General features: G+C 35.1%; 1 protein-coding gene across 5 annotated transcripts in view; it reads left to right on the forward strand.

Moving 5' to 3' along the window:
* The window catches only part of VTI1A (vesicle transport through interaction with t-SNAREs 1A), a 279,816-nt gene that overhangs the window by 81,190 nt on the left and 177,656 nt on the right, over window positions 1–20,970 (forward strand). The gene's annotated exons all lie outside the window — the stretch shown is intronic.

Below are 20,970 nucleotides of genomic sequence, written 5' to 3' on the forward strand. Positions count from 1 at the left end.
TCTTGGAGAATTCTACATAGTATGTATATTATGAATTTAAAAGTAAATCCAATTATAGGCATCTTATTTTTCCTCCAAATTTCTGAAGTATAACCCATCAAGCAAACTCTGACAAAGTGTAGGGAGTGGACAGATTCTTATACTAGCAACTGTCAAACAAATTAAACTGTTTTGAGACTATTCCATCCTAAAGAAGCCCAAATCAAACTTTACTTTTGGTTGCTTTTTCATTACATATCTTGTATTGGATTTTGATGTACTATGACAACATTCATCTTGTTTTCTATAACTTTATCATAGGAAATCTTTTAATGTGTTTGATAACCAACATGTTTTTCTTATACTTCCTCAAGTATAGGCCATTGGAATAGAACATTGCTTCCCTTCATTCTATACTGCAGCTGCTGTATATGCTACTTATATATGCATTATTATTATTATTATTAATTATATATATATATATATATATTGGTTTGGTGTGAGCCTTTACTGCATCAATTTTAATAATCAGTTGTAGTTGTAGTTTATTTTGGTGAGAGTGTACTTTTGGTGTTCTTTTTCCTATCAGCTAATAAAAATGAAATAAGATTAACACTGAATGATTTTAGAATTTTATCCAATGGAGCGGGAGTTATTTTGAAGCACTATGATATATAGTTACAATAAGCAGCTATGCAGTTAGGTTCAAACACTGCTTTCTGTCCCATTCAAGTACTGAGTTCTGATTTTTTTTAAAAATGCTGTTAGAAGGGATTATTCTTTACTTGTTTGTTTAGTTACTCTCCTAAATGTAAGTTTGGTTCTTGGGCCAATCAGGATTCAGAAGATGGTTTTGTAGGTATACAACTGCAGAATCAGTATTACCAATAAAAAGAACCACCTCCTTGCCAGTTCACAATAAAGCATTTAGAAAGAAATTACAAAAGGCTCCGCCTAGTGTCTTAGGAGATAAATCACTGTTACTGGATAATAGTTTAGTTTAATTTTGTTTACTGCAATAAAACTTGTTAAGAAGGCTCTGTGTGATTCATGACTGGGATTATTTTTGGTTTGAGTCCACTGTCTAAGAGCCTGACACAAAATTTGTTTGAGTAGGCTGGAGGAGTCTATAAAGCAGATGATGAAGTAAGTCTATTATGTGAGCAGTGACTTTGGAAGTTTTTTTTTTTCCTACTTTTATATAATTTTGTTGTGGAAAAGCCACTATAACCAGCTGTTGCAAAATATGCTTGTAATTCATGTTACTCAATCATAAAATAGTTACATTACTTCTAAGCCAGCTCCAAGGTAATGGTTTGCAAATGCAGATTCAGTTTTTTTAATAACTCCTGAGAGTCATATATAAAACTGAGAATTGTACTTGTCCCATTAATGGCATGTACGTTCAAAATTCTTGGTTGCTTAGTTTTGTTTAACATCTTTATATTTGTTTAAAGTACTTACTTCAAAACAGTTCATGTTTTTCAGTTGATGGATTGGTCATAACATTATATCATTATATTTTCTTTTCATTTTATGCATACCTTTATTCTGTTTATTTCTGAAGACCAGTTGGAAGGGAACAAATGCTTGTAATATACCATGGATTTTATTTTTCTAGAAAGAACAGAAGTTCATGTTAGAAATGCACATTTTATTTTTCTAGAGTTGGTCTGTGTAAATATCAAGATGCATTAAAAAAGAAAACCAAATTTTATTTTACTGAGAAACTTTCAGGAGAGAACTTGTTGGTAGGCAAGACCTCAGCAAATGTGAATTGTGATCTTGTGTTAAGTGAGTTAATCAGTTCTGTTAGACTACTGGCAAACCACCTTCTTAATAACAATAAGACAAAAGGAGTCAGATGACACTAATTCCAGTGAAAGCTTTGGGATAAGGCTTGTTCTCTGTCCTGAGCAACTTAGCTTGGATTCACTTCTGCTATCATTGCAATGCCTGTTTGACAGTAACATGCTGTTGGATCCTGTTTTCATGTTTTTTGGGCTGGGGGGTTACTAACAAAATACCTCTTGCATCTACAGGAAGTAAACAGCTAGATGTACATGTAAAAACATATACTGTACATCTTCTGTATAGGCATGTTTGAGTTGCTGTTTCAGATGTACCTCAGTAACTATTTATTTCTTTTGATTAAAATAAGGTTTTGAAAAAAGTGGCTTGTTTTAATAAATATTCTATTCTTGCTTGGAGGTGAGTCCAGTCTCACAGTGCCCCAGTCTTGGCTATTAACAGACCTGTATATTCTCTTTCTTACTTGTCTCTGCATCCAGGTAACAGTCAAGGTCTTTCAGATATTTCACTCTTTAATCAATACTGGAATGCTGAAAATGTTATAATCGTTCATTAAATTTACATAATACATAAATTAGGCTTTATATTGGATATAACATCAGCTGTGAAATATAGTTATTATTGTAAGTCTTCTTAGATGATGCTCTTTAGAATTTAGTGGAATGTATTTTCTTAATTTTGCAAGAGCACTAAAGAAGTGTTATAATTCTACTGAATTCTAATACAGTGGTACCTCTAGTTACGAACTTAATCCATTCCGTGACTCTGGTTGCAACTCGAGTCGGTTGCAAGTCGAGGTAAAGTTTCCCATAAGGTTCAATGTAAATACGGTTAATCCATTCCGCCCTCCGAATTTGGTTGCACCACGAGGCAAATTTCCCCCATAAGGTTCAATGTAAATATGGCTAAACAGTTCTGAAACATATGGATTTTATTTTTAAACCTCAAAAACATGAAAAAAAAAGTACAGTACAGCACAGTATGAAGAGGGAGAATGGGGTGGGGAGGCAGTTATTGTTTGGAGGGAGAGTCCCCCTCCAAAGGGACATTGGGGAGATCTCCTTCAGGGGTTTCCTCTCTTCTTTGCCTCTTAGCTGCAGGCTCAGTTCTGGGGAAAAACCTATCTAAAGTCAGTTACCAGCCTGCTCTGCATTTTCTTTGGAGCCATGCTGACAAGCACACCAAAAACCTTCCAAACACCACAAAACACACCACAAGCCTCACCGAACGTCTCCTTGCTACCGTGATCTCGCCCACAGGAAGCCGCGACCGCGTGGCAGCAGGGAAAATGGCCGCGGATCCGGTTCGTAACTCGAGGCGGAGTTTGCATGTCGAGGTAAATTTTTGGGGCCGGAGCTGGTCGTATCTTGAAAAATTCATAAGGAGGGGCGTTCGTAACTAGAGGTACCACTGTACTTAAAAGGGCAAATTCATACTAACCTAAATATGATTTCTAATAAATATTCTTATTTCTTACATTGTATGTTCCTGTGTATAGTTGTTTTTTCATACATACCCATCACTTATATATTTTTGGATAAGCAACACTATGTAAAGCCAGGAAAGAATGAGAAAAGAAGGAAGGAAGGAAGGAAGGAAGGAAGGAAGGAAGGAAGGAAGGAAGGAAGGAAGGAAGGAAGGAAGGAAGGAAGGAAGGAAATAGTTGATTGCAAGATTGATGTCAGCCCTTTGAGGTAGTCCAGACAAAAAGCACTGACTATGAGTACTAACACTTACTTAACTGTAAGCTTACAGTAACAGAATCTTGCAAGTCTGAAAGTAGATCTCCCCCCCCTCGCATTACCATTCAAGAAACTAGGGAGGGTCCCTTCTGAGAAGTTTGTCACACCCCCATTCCTTCTGCAGTCTAAGCTGCCTCTTACCTGACTGTAGCCTAGTCTGCAGCTCTTCTTCCTCTTGTCTCTCAAGGACATTCTCACAGACCATTACAGAAAGGAAGGAAATGAGAGAAACAAAAGAAAATCTTTATCAACACCATTTGCTACATCTGTCCATGTCTTTCTAGCCATGTAAATAATCTTTGCTTCTACCACATCCGTGCACTGAAGTATACATTATCTTCTGTTCTTACATTTCTCATTTTCTGAGAATTTAGAGTCTGCAAGAAGGAAGCGGACCATCTTGCAGAGCAAATGAGAGGTGTAAATATAAATACCAAGTGCTGTAATGAAAGCAGTAAAATACAATGTGTTCTTCTAACTCACTAGTGGCCCCTGTGCAAATACAGTAACACTCTGCATGGGGGAAGTTATTAAATGTTCCCTGCATCAGCATCAAGGGTAGGGCTTTTAGCTTTTCTACTGTGAGTACTCTTGTGTGTGTGATGAAGTAATACTATAAAGGTCCTGAGGAGTTTCAAAAGGACTGTGAAAGAGGTTCTTGAAATAGTAGGAGGGAATTTTAGCTCTCTCATACTGTACATCCAGACCAAGGTCTGTGTTTAACATCTGGCATAGCTCTTGTTGAGGCAGGCAATATTAAAATGGGGCAGAGAAGCCATGAAAAGTTCTTTGACAATGGTTTTTTCCAAGATGAAATGAACATACCAGTGAAAGTGAGCTAAGCCAGTAATTCACTCAGAAGTTACCTCAGTGAAAATTTCATGATGAGCAGCTATGAGGGGAACTCTATTTCCAACTGAAGGAGGACATTTGGGATGGAGTGAGGAACTTGAAATCAAATTCTAATGACTTCTGACTGAAGGCTTCCAGTGCAATGAATCAACAATGTCCAACAGTTAGTGCCAAACATGAAATAATTCAACACATTAAAGAGCTTAATGGCAGAGGGTGATATTCAAGAATATAATAAGGAAAATATGTTAGAAATAATATAATAATATCATAAAACATCATTCCAACTTGTCAGGGTTCCATTTCATTTTATTGGCCTTCATCTATTCCATTGTTGAGTATTTGCTCACATAGATAAATAGAGATAGGAATCAGCATGTTGATGACATCTTATTCCAAACACCATAGAGATGCCCAAGAAATATACAAATTTACATCTAACAGCATAAGTGTATTGAATTTGCTATGTTTGGAACTAACCTGTCATGAGTAGAATAATTGTATCACTAGGCCTCCTGCTCCCATACATAATGACATCGAGCCAAACATCAGTATAATTTCTTCTTCATCTTTCTCCTCAAATAAATAATCAATTTGGATGGCCAAAATGTTTTCACTGAAATGAAATCAGATTCATTTTATCCAAAAGTTCCAGCAATGGAACTACCACTGTCTTTGGAACAACATGAGATGTTATAAAATGGTTAATAATTGTTTTATCCTTTTGGTAAGAAGAGCCATACAACTTTTTGTTTCAAGACATCTGGCACTACTCATCCTTATACATCTATCCAGCCAGTTTCATTCAACTTGCTATTCTAAGTCAAGATGGGTATGGATCATGAATACACATGCTTATATTAAATTCACATCCTTAAGGCAGAACTAAATTGATTCCATATAATCGTACTAGTTGGTTGCTGTGGATATATCTACAGGAGCTTCATCAAGAATTGATATGTGTTTTTTTCTTTGATAGAAATGTATGTATTTCTATCATAACTATTTTTGTGTTTTGTTCCTTTTCTTTTTATTTTTCTGTTAATATTTTAAAAACAATAAAAAATTAAAAAATTAACAACTGTAACATGTTAAAAACCCATGACTTGTTGAGATCTGAGATTGGCTAAAAGTTTTTGATGTATGTGAGTTCATCAATCTCTCAATGGTGGAGTTAAAACCGTTGGGTGAGATCATCCATCACCATGTGGTGTGGTATCATCAGTATGCTAATGATACTCAACTGTACATCTCCATCCCAGGTGAATTAAGTGATGCTGTGGATGTTCTTTTGTGGTGCCTGGAGGCTGTGGGGGTCTGGATGGGGAACAACAGGCTTCAACTGAACCCTGGTAAGATGGAGTGGCTGTGGGTTTGGAGCTGTTCCATATCTGGGGCCTTACCATCTTTGATTCTGGATGGGCTTGCACTGCCCCAGACAGACCCGGTGTGCCATTTGGGGGTCCTCCTGGACTCATGACTCCTGCTTGAGGAGCAGGTAGCAGTTATGGCTAGGAGGGCCTTTGTTCACCTCCACGTTGTACACCAGTTATGCCCTTTCCTGGATCGGGAAGCCTTTCTCTTGATCACTCATGCCCTGGTTATCTCTCATATGGACTATTGCAATGTGTTCTACATAGGGCTACCCTTGAAAAGTATCCAGAAGCTGAAACTGGTGCAGAATGTGGCAGTGCAGGCAGTTATAGGCATGTCTAGGACTGCACATGTAACACCTCTGCTGCGTGAGCTGCATTGGGTGCCGGTTTACTTCCTGGTCCAATTCACGGTACTGGTTATGACCTTTAAATCCCTTAATGGCATGGGCTCAGGTTACCCGAGGAACTGTCTCATCCTGGTAACATCAGCTCATTCCACCCAGTCCGGTAGGAAAGGTATGTTACGGACCCCATCGGCTAAGGAATTCCAACTGGCGAGGTCTAGGAGGAGAGCCTTTTCTGCTGTTGCCCCCATGCTATGGAACATCTTGCCCCCTGAGGTGAGACTGGCCCTCACTCTCCTGGCTTTCCAGAAGAGTATTAAGATCTGGCTACCACCTAGCATGGGGATCTAATGGGGACCCACACTGGGAGTGGTTGATGGTCTGAGGACGCTCTTCCTGTCTTTTAACCCTGTATATTTTTTGTAAAGATTTTTTTACTGTTTTTATCACTTTTTTATTTGTAAGCCACCTAGAGTCACTTATACAGTGAGATGTGCGGTGTATAAATTTGATTAAATAAATAAATATTCTGTTTTTCCAAAACAGTCATTTCAGGTCAGCTATAGAATGTCTTGGGAGGTTGAACTGGGTGCTACTTTGTCTTTGTTTTGAATCCTGATGTCAAATTTGTGTCCATTAATTCTTTTCCGCAGTCTGTCCCATTTGTCCTATGTAGCATTGCTGACAGATGATGGCATATATCACATAAAAGGAAGAGCAGGTGAAGGCACCTCTAATCTTGTGTGTGTACTTGTTGGGGGTGGTGCTGTTGGTGTATAAGTAGGGTTATAGTAGACATCTAGTTCCCATGTTAACATAATTGTCCTGTTGTTTCTTGTTGCTTGTGAGATGCCAACAGACTTCACCTGGGTTTTTTTCCCACTAACACAGCTGTCCTAAAATGGTTGGGATATGGAATCAGAGTATTTCTGGCCTCAGTCACTGTGACTGATAAGTTAGGTATATCAATTATGAATTATGTAATTATAGATTATATATTGTATAATAAAATGCTTCTATAATGTAAGTTAAACATGCAGACTATAGTTCTGAGGGTTAGATCTCCTTTTGTACTTAATGTGCTGCATCATGAAATCATTCTAAATCAGAAAAAGTATTTTTTAAAGTAACTCTACACAGCATCTATAAAGTGTATCCCTTTATCAGTATAGTTAATTTAAAGTAAAATTTGGGAAGCCCTTTCAGATATACAATTATACATATTTCATTCAATAATTCTTGCATGCCTGCTTATTTATTCTCAAGCTGAACTTAATTTGAAAACCTGTGGAATACACTATCAACATTGGCTCTTTAACAAATCTAATACCAGTTATATATTGATATATTTTCAGAATATAATGTAGGCCACTAATCATACTGTAACACAATTTGGATTCTTATCTGTTGGTTAATTTTTAATGAATTGCATGTGCATATATGTAAATACAGGCCTTTTGAGATTAGGTTAGATACTGATATTTGTTTAAATGCTAAAGGAATATTTTTCTACTCATTCCCTTTAGATTCATAGGGGCATAATTTCACAGTTTAGATTGCATTTCTCAGATTTCTTTCAGAGCAAAGGATTACATTTTGAGATAAACTGTTATTTGTTCTTTTTCTTCCTCCTGATATGATGAAAAAGCAGATAAACACTGCAATATGAGTTGGTAATGAGTTACAGTTCACATTGCAGTCATATGCCCAAATACCTCACATTAAGTCATGTTTCAATGGGGCCTATTATGAGTAATTATTTAAAGGGTTATATTATTGACTATAATTCAGATATGTATGAAGCTAATGCTTATTCCTTTTGCTTTTTAATACAACTTACTTTTCCGTTGCAGCAGAAAAATAATATCCATTTGGCAATAGCAAGGTTAAGATGCGTGCCCATTCATGAATGCTACATATTCAAGTCTTTCACTTTATTTCATCCACTTATATGCTTATTTAGATAATGCCAGAAGTAGTGTTGATAGAAGGACCTTCTCCTGAAAATGTAATGTCAATCTGGCTGCTCTTTATGGTGTAGTTTTAAAATTGAAAAGCCTGCAATAATTGTTTAAGCACACATACACGGCCCTTATCACTGCATCTTATTTTCCATTATTATTTTTTGGCAACTGAAATCAATACAGGTAGCCCTCGCTTATCGACCGTTCGTTTAAGATGGTTCAAAATTATGACGGCCTCAGAAAAGCGCTTTACGACCTGTACTTGCACTTACGACTGTTGCAAATTATCACACCACCCCGTGATCATGTGATCATGATTTGCAACCTTTTTTATGATGGTCATTAAGGAAATCATGGTCGTTAAATGAATTACATGGTCGTTAAGCAAATCATGTGGTTGTTAAGCGAATTCTGGCTAAGAAGTCCATTGGGGAAACTGGATTCACTTAATGACCATGTGATCCACTTAGCGACCATGTGATTCACTTAACAACCATTGTAAAAATTGTCATAAAGTTGGGTTTGGTCACCTGGTGACTCGTTTAACAACCACCCCACTTAACGACCAATTTTCTGGTCCATATTGTGGTTGTTAAGCAAGGACTACTTATAGACAATGTAAGTAGACAGGGAAACACAAAATACTGAACTAATATTTGGGATCATATTTTAAATTATTTGTTTTACTACCTTGAAAGAAAAGCATTGACCTATCTGATCATTTTAAATATTGATCTGTGCTTTATGTGGGATTCCCTCCATGTGCATCTCTCCTCTAAAAAGGGTCTCATTGCAGTTTCACATATGATATTTATGTTTATGCAAATTTAGCTTCAGGAATATTCAGGATTCTGTAATCCAGTGTCATGATGTATGCAGTACTTTGTTAATACTTTTAACATTCTGAGATGGAAAGAACCCAACTTAATCAGCCATGCTGCTTAGATATGTTCCTTAAACGATCTAAAATATATAGCATAGGAGACTTCTTTTGCTTTTAGGACAAGAGTAGGTATAGCATAGATAGAAAGAATCAGAGTGATTGGTAATCACTTCCTTATTTTCTGGTGTGCTCTTGTCCATTTAACATTGGTATTTTATGCTGTTTTTTCAATGATTAGCCATGTTATCAAATCTTAAAAACTAACTGGAACAAAAGTGTTTCTCTGGTCGGTTTGGAATATTTTCACTTTTGACACCAGATTTGTACCTATTTATTATTTTTTCTAGAGACTGGTAAGGCCAAAATGCAATTGAATATTGTGTACTGATAATAGTGGGTGTATTTTATGGTAATAGTTTCCCAGACCATTTCCAGATACATGTATACACAAGGGAAGCAAACCTTTAAGTGATGCATATTGATTTGACACACAAGCTTATTAAAGAACAACAGTGCTTACCTGTTGTTGTACTTTCTAACTTTCCTTTACAGAAAATCTCTCAAATGAAATTCTCAATCATTTTAGGCCCTTAAAAAAAAAGTAAAAAAAATAAAGAAATAAGCCTAATCTACTATTTTGACTCTAGTAACTTTTTTCTATTATATGAACATTCAGTATTTTTCTGTATTTAAAGTGCTTTTTTTAAACTTATGTTTATATATAGGTAAGAAATATAACCCATTATCCAGAATCATTGAACCGTGAGATCTAATATTGATCTCAGTCAGTATTAACTTTTCAGATCAATAAATACTGATATTGACCTCAAAGAAAAGTCAATATGTACATGTCAATTTGTAAAGTATAACTGCAAGGAAGTGCTATACATTTTGTTTGTTACTATCATCCTATTTATATCTGTTTTAAAAACTCCTGCATTACCATCAGAACATTTGCATTCAAGTTAAGAACAGTTAAAGAAGGATCGTTTTGCGTGTTATGAAATAATAGATGAAATATGTTTCCCAGATTCTGAAAATAATAATATGCATAGTATACATTGGTGTTTAAAATAATAATAATAATAATAATAATAATAATAATAATAATAATAATTATGCTGCTGCTGCTGCTGCTGCTGCAAGTTTAGTTTATTTTTCAATGATGTAATCTATAACAACAAGGCATTTATTTTGGTTCTGTAATAATTTAGTAAAGTTATAAAAATAAAACATATCCAGAAGTACCGGTAAATAGAAATTATTGTGGAAATTGTTACTTCACAGTAGAATTTATTGGTTTATGTAATGATGGCAGGGGTGAAAGTGAATTTCAAAATCAGTTATCTGCTTCAATTTATATTTACCACAATATAATTTTAGTGATATGTCTAGTTTTGTATCCTAAACTTTGTATTCTGAGTGTACATTTAGAGAGTAAGGAAGATTATGGAATATGGAAATATGCAAAAATTTGGGGCTGACAGTATGTTAGTACATTGTATATACCTCCTAGTTGTGGAATGCTAGAAAAATATGTTGCCTTACAGGTATCCTTGAGTTTAGAGGCCCTAGTGAAGCTGCATAGAATATCATCAACACATTTGAGATAAAACTCAGCTTTGGTTTCAGTTGTGGAATACTGGCAAAAAGTCTGCATATTGGCTGGTAGTATCCTTATATGAGAACAATTAAAGGTTAGGGTTAGGGTTAAATTAATACTAGAAAGCTACTCTTCAGCTTTTCTATATTACTGAAAAGTGTTATGTGAAAGCCTTGATCAAAAAAATGGTGAGTGGCAGAAATCAATATCCATGGGCTCATATGGTGATGACCAAATTGCAACTGGAAATAATGGTAAAGAATATAGGTGTGTATGAAATTGAAAATGTGTTTTGTTTTAAACCCAAAGCACGCATTGTGGTTCAGCCAAGACCCAGAACATCTTGCTTGTCCAGGTTTTTGCTGAGACAAATTCCAGATAGGTTGTACAGGTTGAATAGGACAAGAGTTGTGTTTCTTGTCCCACTCTTCCCTTCTTTTCCACGTGGTCTGTGCATTGGTCAATCAATCTTGCCTGCACCTTCCTTTCCCGACCTCTCCTTAGCCATTTGAATATGCTGTCTTTGAATTCAAGTGTGACATATCCAAGAAATCTACCCATTCCTTCCCCAATATCAGTGATATACAGTGTACTGCACTTACAAGTGACAGCTAGGGGGAGGTAGAGAAAGAAAGATACTGACAATATCAAGGGAGGAGTGGGCAGGCTGGTTAGATATACTGTTCTGGCAGTGCATGGCTGTTGCAACGTATCTAGTTGGCCACTTCATCCACCCCTCTCAGCAGAAAGAAGCATGTTCCCAGTGCTTCTTTCTCCTCTAAGGTACATCATGCTACATGTGCTATTGCTTCCACCCCTAAATTTGAGTATGGTATATCCATGTGGTTTGCTTGCCATCCCTTCCCCCAAGTTTTCCATTGTATTTCTTTTCCTACAGCCACATGCCATGAATGAGTGTGTCTTTCTCCCACTCTTCTCTCCTTGAGACATACATATTCCAGGTACATGCCTGTTAGATCTGTGATGTTCAAATCCCAATGAAGAAAAATCTTGTGCAACCCAAATTAGGTTCAAAAAAGATTTCATTTATTGGAACGTACATGCAACTCTAAGCAAAGCATTGCTAAAACTAAAGCCCGCACTTTTCCCACTTAACTTTTACCCCTACTTCTCAGCCCCCTCTTTCCAGGCACCAATCGTGGTTCTCACAGAGGTGCGACCTTGCACATTCCTAACCTCCGATAACAGTCCATCTTCCTGGCCTTTGATAATGTACCCATTCCTTATACTTTCACTTCCCTCCTCCTCCCTCCTAAAGAATGGCAGAAGCAAAGCAAACAACTACTATATTAACATTTTGATTGCTGAAGGTTCTGACAATGCCTGGAGAAAATAGAAGTCCCCCTATGCCCTTGGCTCCCTACATATTAGTCCTATATATGAGAAGATGAGAACTTCCATTATGCTCAGAAAAACCATTTCCAAAAATCTGGACATATTTCTGTATGTATTTTCTATTAACTTTTGATTTGTAACTCCCTTAAAGAACACACAAGATATGCAGATGAGTTGGGTTGAGCACAAAGGGGGAAAAAATGTTAACATTTCAAGAATTCCTTATTCTTTGTTCCCAAACAGCAAGGAAATTATTTTGATATCCTTCCAAATAACCAACTTTGAACTAAGTTGGCTATCTAGCTAAGTTGGCTGCTTCTGATGTTTATATCAATCTATTTATCTCCATAGCGGAGAGTGAGATGGATTTTCTCTGCTCATGTGCTCCAAATCCATGATCTGGATTCAGGGAATCATAAGGTTTATGTTCATTCTAGGTGCTCATGGTAAACTATATATATTTGTTTGCTGCTTTTATTCCACAACAAACTCCAATATGTTGGATGTAACATTAAAAAAAAAAAGTACAGTACAAGGCTTTAAAAGCAATAACCAAAATCAATAGCATATAATAAATATAATAATAATGTATAATTTATAATAATTTATTAAACTTGCATGCCACCCAACTCTCTTATTTAAAAGCAATAACCAAAATCAATAGCATATAATAAATATAATAATAATGTATAATTTATAATAATTTATTAAACTTGCATGCCACCCAACTCTCTTATTTAAAAGCAATAACCAAAATCAATAGCATATAATAAATATAATAATAATGTATAATTTATAATAATTTATTAAACTTGCATGCCACCCAACTCTCAGTGACTCTGGGCGGCTCACAACAATCAAAGAAATTACAATCAGTCCATCAATCAATCAATCAATCAATCAATCAATCAAATGATTCTGTAATAATTATTGTTAAAGAAGTAAGGATCCCTTCAAATAAAGCTGAAAACTTGGTGATTGCATCCGTGTAATTTTCTTGATAGCAGTATAGCAATTTAGAAATGATTTGCCATTGCCTTCTTCTGTAATACCTTTTCAATTTCCCAATTTAACCTCAGCCTGCAATTCCCAGGTGATCTTCCCTTAAAATAATCAGAAATCTATCTGCCATATTCTGTATAAGAGTCAATCATATTCAAGGCAGCCTTGCATGAAATCCATTGCTGTAATCCAGCCTAAATTAAGAGAGAAATGGGCACCAGTTAGCTCTTTTCTGTTGTATTTATTCTTTAGTGCTAAATGCTATTTATCAGAGAGTTTCAGCATTTCTCAGATGTTTTAAGGGTGATGTAAGAACTCCAGGAGAAGTTTCCATTATCTCCTAAAAATGCTTGGATTGTAGTTTGAGGCCTTCTTACAGTCTTGTCATGCATCAGTTCCATGGAATTAGATAGATGGTAGACACCATAACTGCATCTCAAGAGAAATTAGAAGATAAGACCAGGCCTTTTAAAATTATGTGTCATGACAGTTTCTCCAGGGATTGTTACACCCAGAGACAAAAATTCATATGGGCAAGTGGAGTGGGAAGAAACAAAGCAAGTCCTAATGGCTGGAGCACAAAATAGAAAATTGACCAGAGTACGCAACTTTAGATTCTGAAGTCCCAACTTACTGTTATTGAGAGAAAAAAAAAATGTATACTCTATGTACAGATGTATTTATTTATTTATATTTCAAATTTAGATACCGCCCATCTCACGAAGAAATGACTCTGGGCGATTCACATTAAAACAACAAATAAATATTAATTAAAATACAATAAAAGCAGTATAAAAATACAGTAAAACCAAACACAGTTACTGTATGAACTTTTTTGCTAATCCTCTGTACCCAAACTCTAATTAGGCAGCTAATCAACTAATATTTGGAAAGGTAGACAATGACACTCCCTATTTATTCTTTATTATATATGAATATTGCCATAGGTGTGACATGTTTTGGTGTTTAACTTGTTGTCAGCATGTCACTGAATGGATGTTATGCTTCAGTGATTTGAAAGTGCAATGGAATTTAATTATTAGTCGATTTTTGTTAGGCTTCTTTTTTTGAACTGAGAAATACCCAGTCAATTAATTATATCACAAATATGGATTATAAAAATGTCTATGCAAAGTTTCACTTAACTAAAATGAGTAGAGCTTTTTAGGTCATAGTTTATAATGTGCAATTTATACTGTCTTTCTTTTTCTGTACTAGGAGATTAGTGAAAACTAAACTGTGTAAATTAAGTTTATTGCAACATTATCTTCAGATGTACAGCTGAGCAGTGAAGATTATATTGAGTGATAGCAGTTGACTGGATTTTGTATTAAAATTATCATGTGAAACCACCTTCTGACCGAAAAATATGTTGTTCAAAGTGTTGTGATTTTATTTTATTCTAGTAATCAACGCAAGAGTTTGGAGGAAGGAATAAATACTTAGGATAAATAGAATTTGTTTTCCAGTAGAAATCCCTATCTATCCCTATAATTTGGACAACTCTTTGTTATCTTTACAAAGAATTCTGTTATAGCGAAATGCAGAATTCACATATGCAGAGAAGACTACTTAAGGGTCAAAACTGGCACCTGCTTTCAATAACTTCAGAATTGTTTCCTAGTCCTAAGATAGGGAACTGTAAGAATCACCTTCTTTATTTCATCTGTTCCCAGTTCTCAGTCTTTGCTATACATAGTCCCAGGAAGCCATCTAACTGAACATTGAAAGCTATCTGTTGAGACAAAGCATTGGGCTGTTTTGATCACTACATTTTAACTGATGACGAGCAGAGGTTCACTACCTTTCACTACTTTTTCTTAGGCCTACCCAGGAAGTCTAAGAACTGAATCTGGGATTTTTTGCATGTAATAAACTTGATGCATTTATATGTAAATCAAGCATGTTAAACAACTTTTCTTAAACACATGTTTTCTTTTTTAATTACTTTGATGACAATGGGGTGGCTCTAAGATTTGTGTGACAGTTTTGTGGTGGGAAACAAAATCAGAAAAATAGATGGATACTAAAGAAAGATCTGCTGGTAAGGAACTGAAAGAGAGATGTGCTAATACAACAGTTGTTTCTTTTCTATTTTCTATACTAGAAGTGATCCTGTTGCAAAGAATGGGTCAGGGAGCCACCATAGTGACTATTAATACTTGGGGAAAGGAGAAACCAAAAATTCCAAAAATGGACTGTCTATGATCAGTAAAAAGACTGTTTGGCAGTTGTGTAGCAATCACTGAGAACATCACTAGACAATTTTATTTAAATAATTATATGAATTCTTTCACCGTGATAGGAGATGTGATGCTTGTTGACTCTTAAATATGAGTAACACAATGTATTTATTTGCTTGTTTTTTATCAGCCCAAATCGATTGTGAGATGAAAGCCTCTGGACCATAATTTACCATGTTGATAGATAGACTTTTTTGACTTCCCAGTCTAGGGCTAAGGCAGCCTAGACTGGCCTAAAGTCACGCAGCTAGCTTTCGTGCGTAGGGGAAGACTAAAAGTTGAGTCTCCCTACTGTCCAGCACCCTAATCACTGCATCACATTGGCTATCAATAATTTAATTTACATAATTGATTTAACAATTAAAATGCATATTTAAAAATTGTTGCAAGTTCATCTCATCCCCAAGTTCAAAATATAATATAATATTCTGCAAATTATAGTTAAAAAAGCGGCTATGTACTAAACTAAGATCTCCCATTTTTCCCCATTTTATGATGCATTTTGGTAAAGTTGCTAGAGCTCTCTTTTCCATACAGTGCTGTGCAGTAGAATTACTTAATTACTACCAAAATGAACAATAGAATTTACTAGTAGATTTAAGTGGACCACTTCAGAATATTTATTTGCTTTTAACTATCAATAAGATTTCCAAGAATTTGTCTAATGCTTTTATTTGCCAAATATCTAAGATAATTTTTTATGCATTATGTGTCGAAGAATGGAATAGTCAATCTGCTTAATGGAATTATCCTAAAATTTAGACAGTTTCTCTCTTTCATAATACATTTTACATTTTAGATTTTTTTTTTAAAATCATGCTTTCTCACTTTCCATGTATATATGGAAAACTGCACTGTTTGGATTGTTTTAATTTCCTTTTTCTGTATCCCATCTTTTGTTTTTAAGGAGTGGATACCAGATGTTTGCACCCCCATGCATATTTTGCATACATCATACTCTTTCCTACCCTTTGTTTCTGTTAGCAACCCAAGAAGAATGAATCTGTATTGGTTATACTTCTTCAGTAACAAGAAGTATAATCAATACAGATTCATTCTTCTTGGGTTGCTAACAGAAACAAAGGGTAGGAAAGAGTATGATGTATGCATGAGAAATTTTGGTCTCAAATTTTGGCCTCAAACTTTGGAGATGTTGATTTGCACCTTTTCTGCATATAAGAATTCAGTTCAATACCTCCTTCCCCCCCTTTTTTCCCCTATTTTCTGAAATTTCTATCATAGTTCTTTTCTCAAAAAGAGAACTATGTCTCTTTTTTCTTTTTTTACAGAAAAACAATATTATATATGTCTGTCTGTCTGTCTGTCTGCCTAAAAATGAATGGGTTAGAAAAAAAATACATATGTATGCAACTTTTTTTGGTGGAGATTCTAAAAAATAATTCACAGGGAAACATAGAATAGAATGGAACAGACTTACCCATATAAACATACATATATACATGCCCTATTCATTAGAACTGTGCAAAGCTTATAAGGGGTGCATTTTTTTCAATGTTGCTTTGAGCAACGTACCTCTTCAAAGCTGTTTCATTAAATGACATGGCTTGTGACTTCTACAGAATGAAGTAGCTGCATTACTTTGATTATCAACTCCAGCATACCTAATATTCAGAAGTGGTTCCTGTGCTTGCGGTCAGCATGCATAGAAGTCTTTTCTAGTGTTTCCATAAGTCACTGGAAGCCTCTTCTATGTACTGGATGTTCTAGAGGAGGCAGTTAAAGCAATGGGATGTGCCTTAGGGAGATAAATAGCATCACCTCAGTGCAAATCGTCTATCAACAGCAATGGTGGCTGGTTCAAATAAAGTCTGGCTATAGAGGACAAATACTCTGTTCCCAGCAAACACTGACAATAAATTAAATATATATTTTGGCAATAGTATACCCGAAATTGAATCCTGTTGAGCCTCATGAAGTGGAGAGGCTGTAACTGTGGTCTCAGATTCTGGTAAGCTTGCCCTCTATATGCCTTGACTCATAATTAATTTAGCTTAATGTAATATATAAATCTCTCTCTATAAATCTATGTAAATTTCCTTATATTGCTTAAATCTTTGCTTAGTGTTACATTGGAATAGTATTACGGGCAGTTCAGGTTCTGACACTGAAATAATACTTTATGTCTGAATTAAGATTAGAAGGATTACACTTTTCTCTTACATTTTAATCTATTTTTTTTCGGTTGTTGTTGTATTATAGAAATCCTGATTGATGAACATTTAAAATATTCTCAAATCGTTATCTATGAAGCTTCAACTGCTTGTGGAAAAATAAGGTTTATCATTAGTCAGAAATCTGCATTCCTAGTAGGTTAGTAAAAGGTTGGGAAAAAGGGAACTAATAAAATGGGAACTTATAAAGAATCCATGCTCATAGTCTTTCACTGATAAATAGTACATAACTGGAATCTTTTCCAAAGCTCCAATGATTCCTCCAGGAATAAGTCAAGTGGCTGCAAGTTTCCATCTTTTCCAATTGATGCAATTGAAATAATCTATTAGAAATTGATATAAATTAGTTTGGATAAGCAAAGCCAGTTTTAGCTCTTGAGACTTTGACTACTGAAAATTCATTCTGTACTGAGCATATATTAGCTCTACAGGCTATCAACTTTATTAGTGTGGGGATAAGCTGATTATATCTTGTCAATCAAAGATGCCAATATTCCAATTGAGAGTTTCCTCCTCCCCCTCTTTTTTAGCATTGGAGCAGGCAACAAAGATTGAGATGTGGTTTGCATCCCTATGGTTGTTATCATGCAGGGTGCAAGGGTCCTGTGATGATGTGATGGCTATATTAAAGAGTACACCAATTTGTTTTAAAGTGTTTTGATTTTTTATGATGTCATTAAACAAGAACATTGTGATTGCAGCTTTGCTAGAAAGCAGAGTTCTAGAAAGGCAAGTAAGTGTTTCTTTGAAGCCTACTGGGACTTTGAGTCTTGCTGTGACTATGGGCGCTTATGTACTCTTATAACTGACATCCTCTAATCAACCACCAATTTAGATATTATCCTTTTTCAACATTATTCAATTATATCCAATAATAATGCATGAAGTTTTCATTTTTACAGGTGTTTCTTTCATAGTGACATCTCTTGACCTGTTGGTCCCCCACCCCCAGTGATTGTTTGGTGGAGGTTTGGAATGAATGTAGTCTGTAATATAGGATGTCTCATTTAAGGAGAGGTTGCTTGTGGTTTGTGGGCTGTGACTAAGCCTAAGAAAATGCATATATGGATTAGTAGTTCACAGGTATTTGCATTTCTTATTCATGAGAAACATTACAGGAATAGAACATGATCTTTCAAATGTTCTGTATCTGTTTTTAAAAAATGGAGAGAGGGAAACAAGGAAAGATCTGGATTTTTATTCTTTGCATTAATAATTGGATCTCAACAGTTCTCTTTTATACATCAGTTTCAAACAATGGAAGTTCATCCTTTTGTTAGCTTGCTTATGTCACCATCCAGTGAACTGAAGTTCTACTGAACTACATTGATACAACATATTATATGTTTACCAGGTTTTGTATCATTTTTTCCATTAATGATTCAGACATGCCCCTTTTACAAAATGGGTATCACAATCAGAAGTTTTACTTTAGCTAGATAAATGCTATAAACAGATAAGCAATTATTAGAGCTGACAATCTATTTGGATAGACTGCTTTGCTTCTTCATCAATCCTGACAGAAGTGTCTTCTGCACATGTATATGCACTCCAAAGACGAGTAAAGGGTATCAAAATAGCCTCAGCAAGTCTTCAGGAGATGTGACAGTGAAAGACAGTCTTCCAGAACACTGGAATAGTTTGGGCAGCTTTGGAAAATATATTATTTCTACATATATACAAGTACTGCTTGCCTGTCTTCACAGTACATACAACATTCCTTGTATTAAACTTTTCTAAAGAAAAATTCTTGTTAAGGTTCATAGTCTTGTTCATGAACACAGTGGCTGAAATATGGAACCTCACAAATGTAGGCATTTCATTCTCTTTTGATATATTCTCTTACAAAACTGGGCAATTTTAAAAGAGCAGTTTATAGCTCTTGTGATGAAACCAAATGAAAATCTTTTGATTTCATGAAGCATTTTAATGAAACGCTGTTTGTAAGTACATTTGGGATGAAAATGATAACTATTATTTTTTTAAAAAAACTATTTTATATTGCAGTAAAATTAATTGATATTTTTTCTCCCCCCACATGCAAATTTTCTACACACTGGTATTTAGATTGTATCTGTTTTTTTCTACTATTGGCTCTTGAATAATTGCCAGTAGAAGTATAATAAAGAAGTGGCAGGCCTCCAATGCCTTTCAGCTATTTGGATTACTTTAACAATATTGACATGTTTGCATTTGCTATCATGGCTCTTTTGTTAGCCATTAACAGCAGAATCTCATAAAAGTGTACTCTGAAAAAAGTCCCATTGCATTCATTAGAGTTTTGTCTCAGGAAAGTGGAAAGTGGATGTCCAAAGAAAGATTTTTGAGTGTGTGATATACTCTGACATTTATACAGATTTTAATGTGACCAAAATAATGTAGATAGGGTTTCTGGAAAGAATCAAATTTGTTCTCATTTAATATTTGCTTTTGAGAATTCTATGCATGTTCAAAGTTTTCTAAGTGATACAGATTCTGTACATGGATAATGCCTATGAAAAGAGTGTTCTATTATTTTGAAATATATACGTGATGTGACACTGGGTACCAGGTTATCTGTACACATTGTGAACTATCAAATCATAAAACATAAATATGTTACTATTTAAAATAAACAAAATAATAAGTCTGTGTCTTTCCTTAGTGTTTTGAGCATTAAAAATGTGTTTTTCCAGTCTCTTTTTGCAGTTTTGTTGTTGTTAATTCTGTAAGCAAATGCCAAATGTTATTGCATATTGGAAAACAAATTACTTTTGCCTTAGCTCTTCTTTTGTCATAAAGCCCTTGATTTTCATGTTAAAGAATCCTTGCAATTTAATTTTTTTAAAAAATCTGTAATTTTATAAAGTATTAGAGGAGCATTTTCCATAGCATAACCATATTGAAGTATCATTTCTGATTCATAAGCCTTTATCATACAAATTACATGTTTTCAATAAAATTCTTGTTTGCTTATCAGTATTAATGGACATACAATTATTTTGAGAGAATAATGGAGACTGGAAGATTTTTTTTTTCTGGTTCTTCCCTAAGGCTGAAATTTTATCACTCCTTGCTCTTCAACAGAAGTGAATTTTCTCATAAAATTGTCTCTAATCGGGCTCTGTCAGTGAATTGTCTTATCATTGGGAGGAAAATGACACCGATTCTATCGGAAAACAGAATGATGTCACTGGGTCTCCAATCACAGCTTCTCAGCTTCCCTATCTAGCTTCTCCACAAACACCAAGTCTTTTTTTTTTCCTAAGAACATCAAAACCCTGCAAAATCATTAAAATTGCACCCGCGTAGAGTTACAGGGATCAACCACACTGGCGCAAAATGGGATGTGGGAAAAGAGACTCTCTAAATGTGCTAATTCCATTGTCACATATTTACGGCTTAATTTTAATCAGTTAAAAAAGCCACAGATTGCAATAAATTGGCATTATCTTCTGTGACACCAGAGGACACAGTTGGTTCAAGGATTTAGAGGGTCTCTGGCAACAGTAGACAAAGTATTTTTACGCTTGAACTACGGTAGCTAAGGTGCAATCCCCAGTTAAAACTGCAAACAAAGACTATAACCCACATAGAGCTAAGTTCAACATGCAGACCACCTTCAGTTTAGAATGCTAAACCG

The sequence above is a fragment of the Python bivittatus genome, unplaced genomic scaffold (assembly GCF_059951505.1).
Source record: "Python bivittatus isolate LINGU-HERP-01145 unplaced genomic scaffold, Pbiv_v1 ctg000980_np1212, whole genome shotgun sequence".
Lineage (NCBI taxonomy): Eukaryota > Metazoa > Chordata > Lepidosauria > Squamata > Pythonidae > Python > Python bivittatus.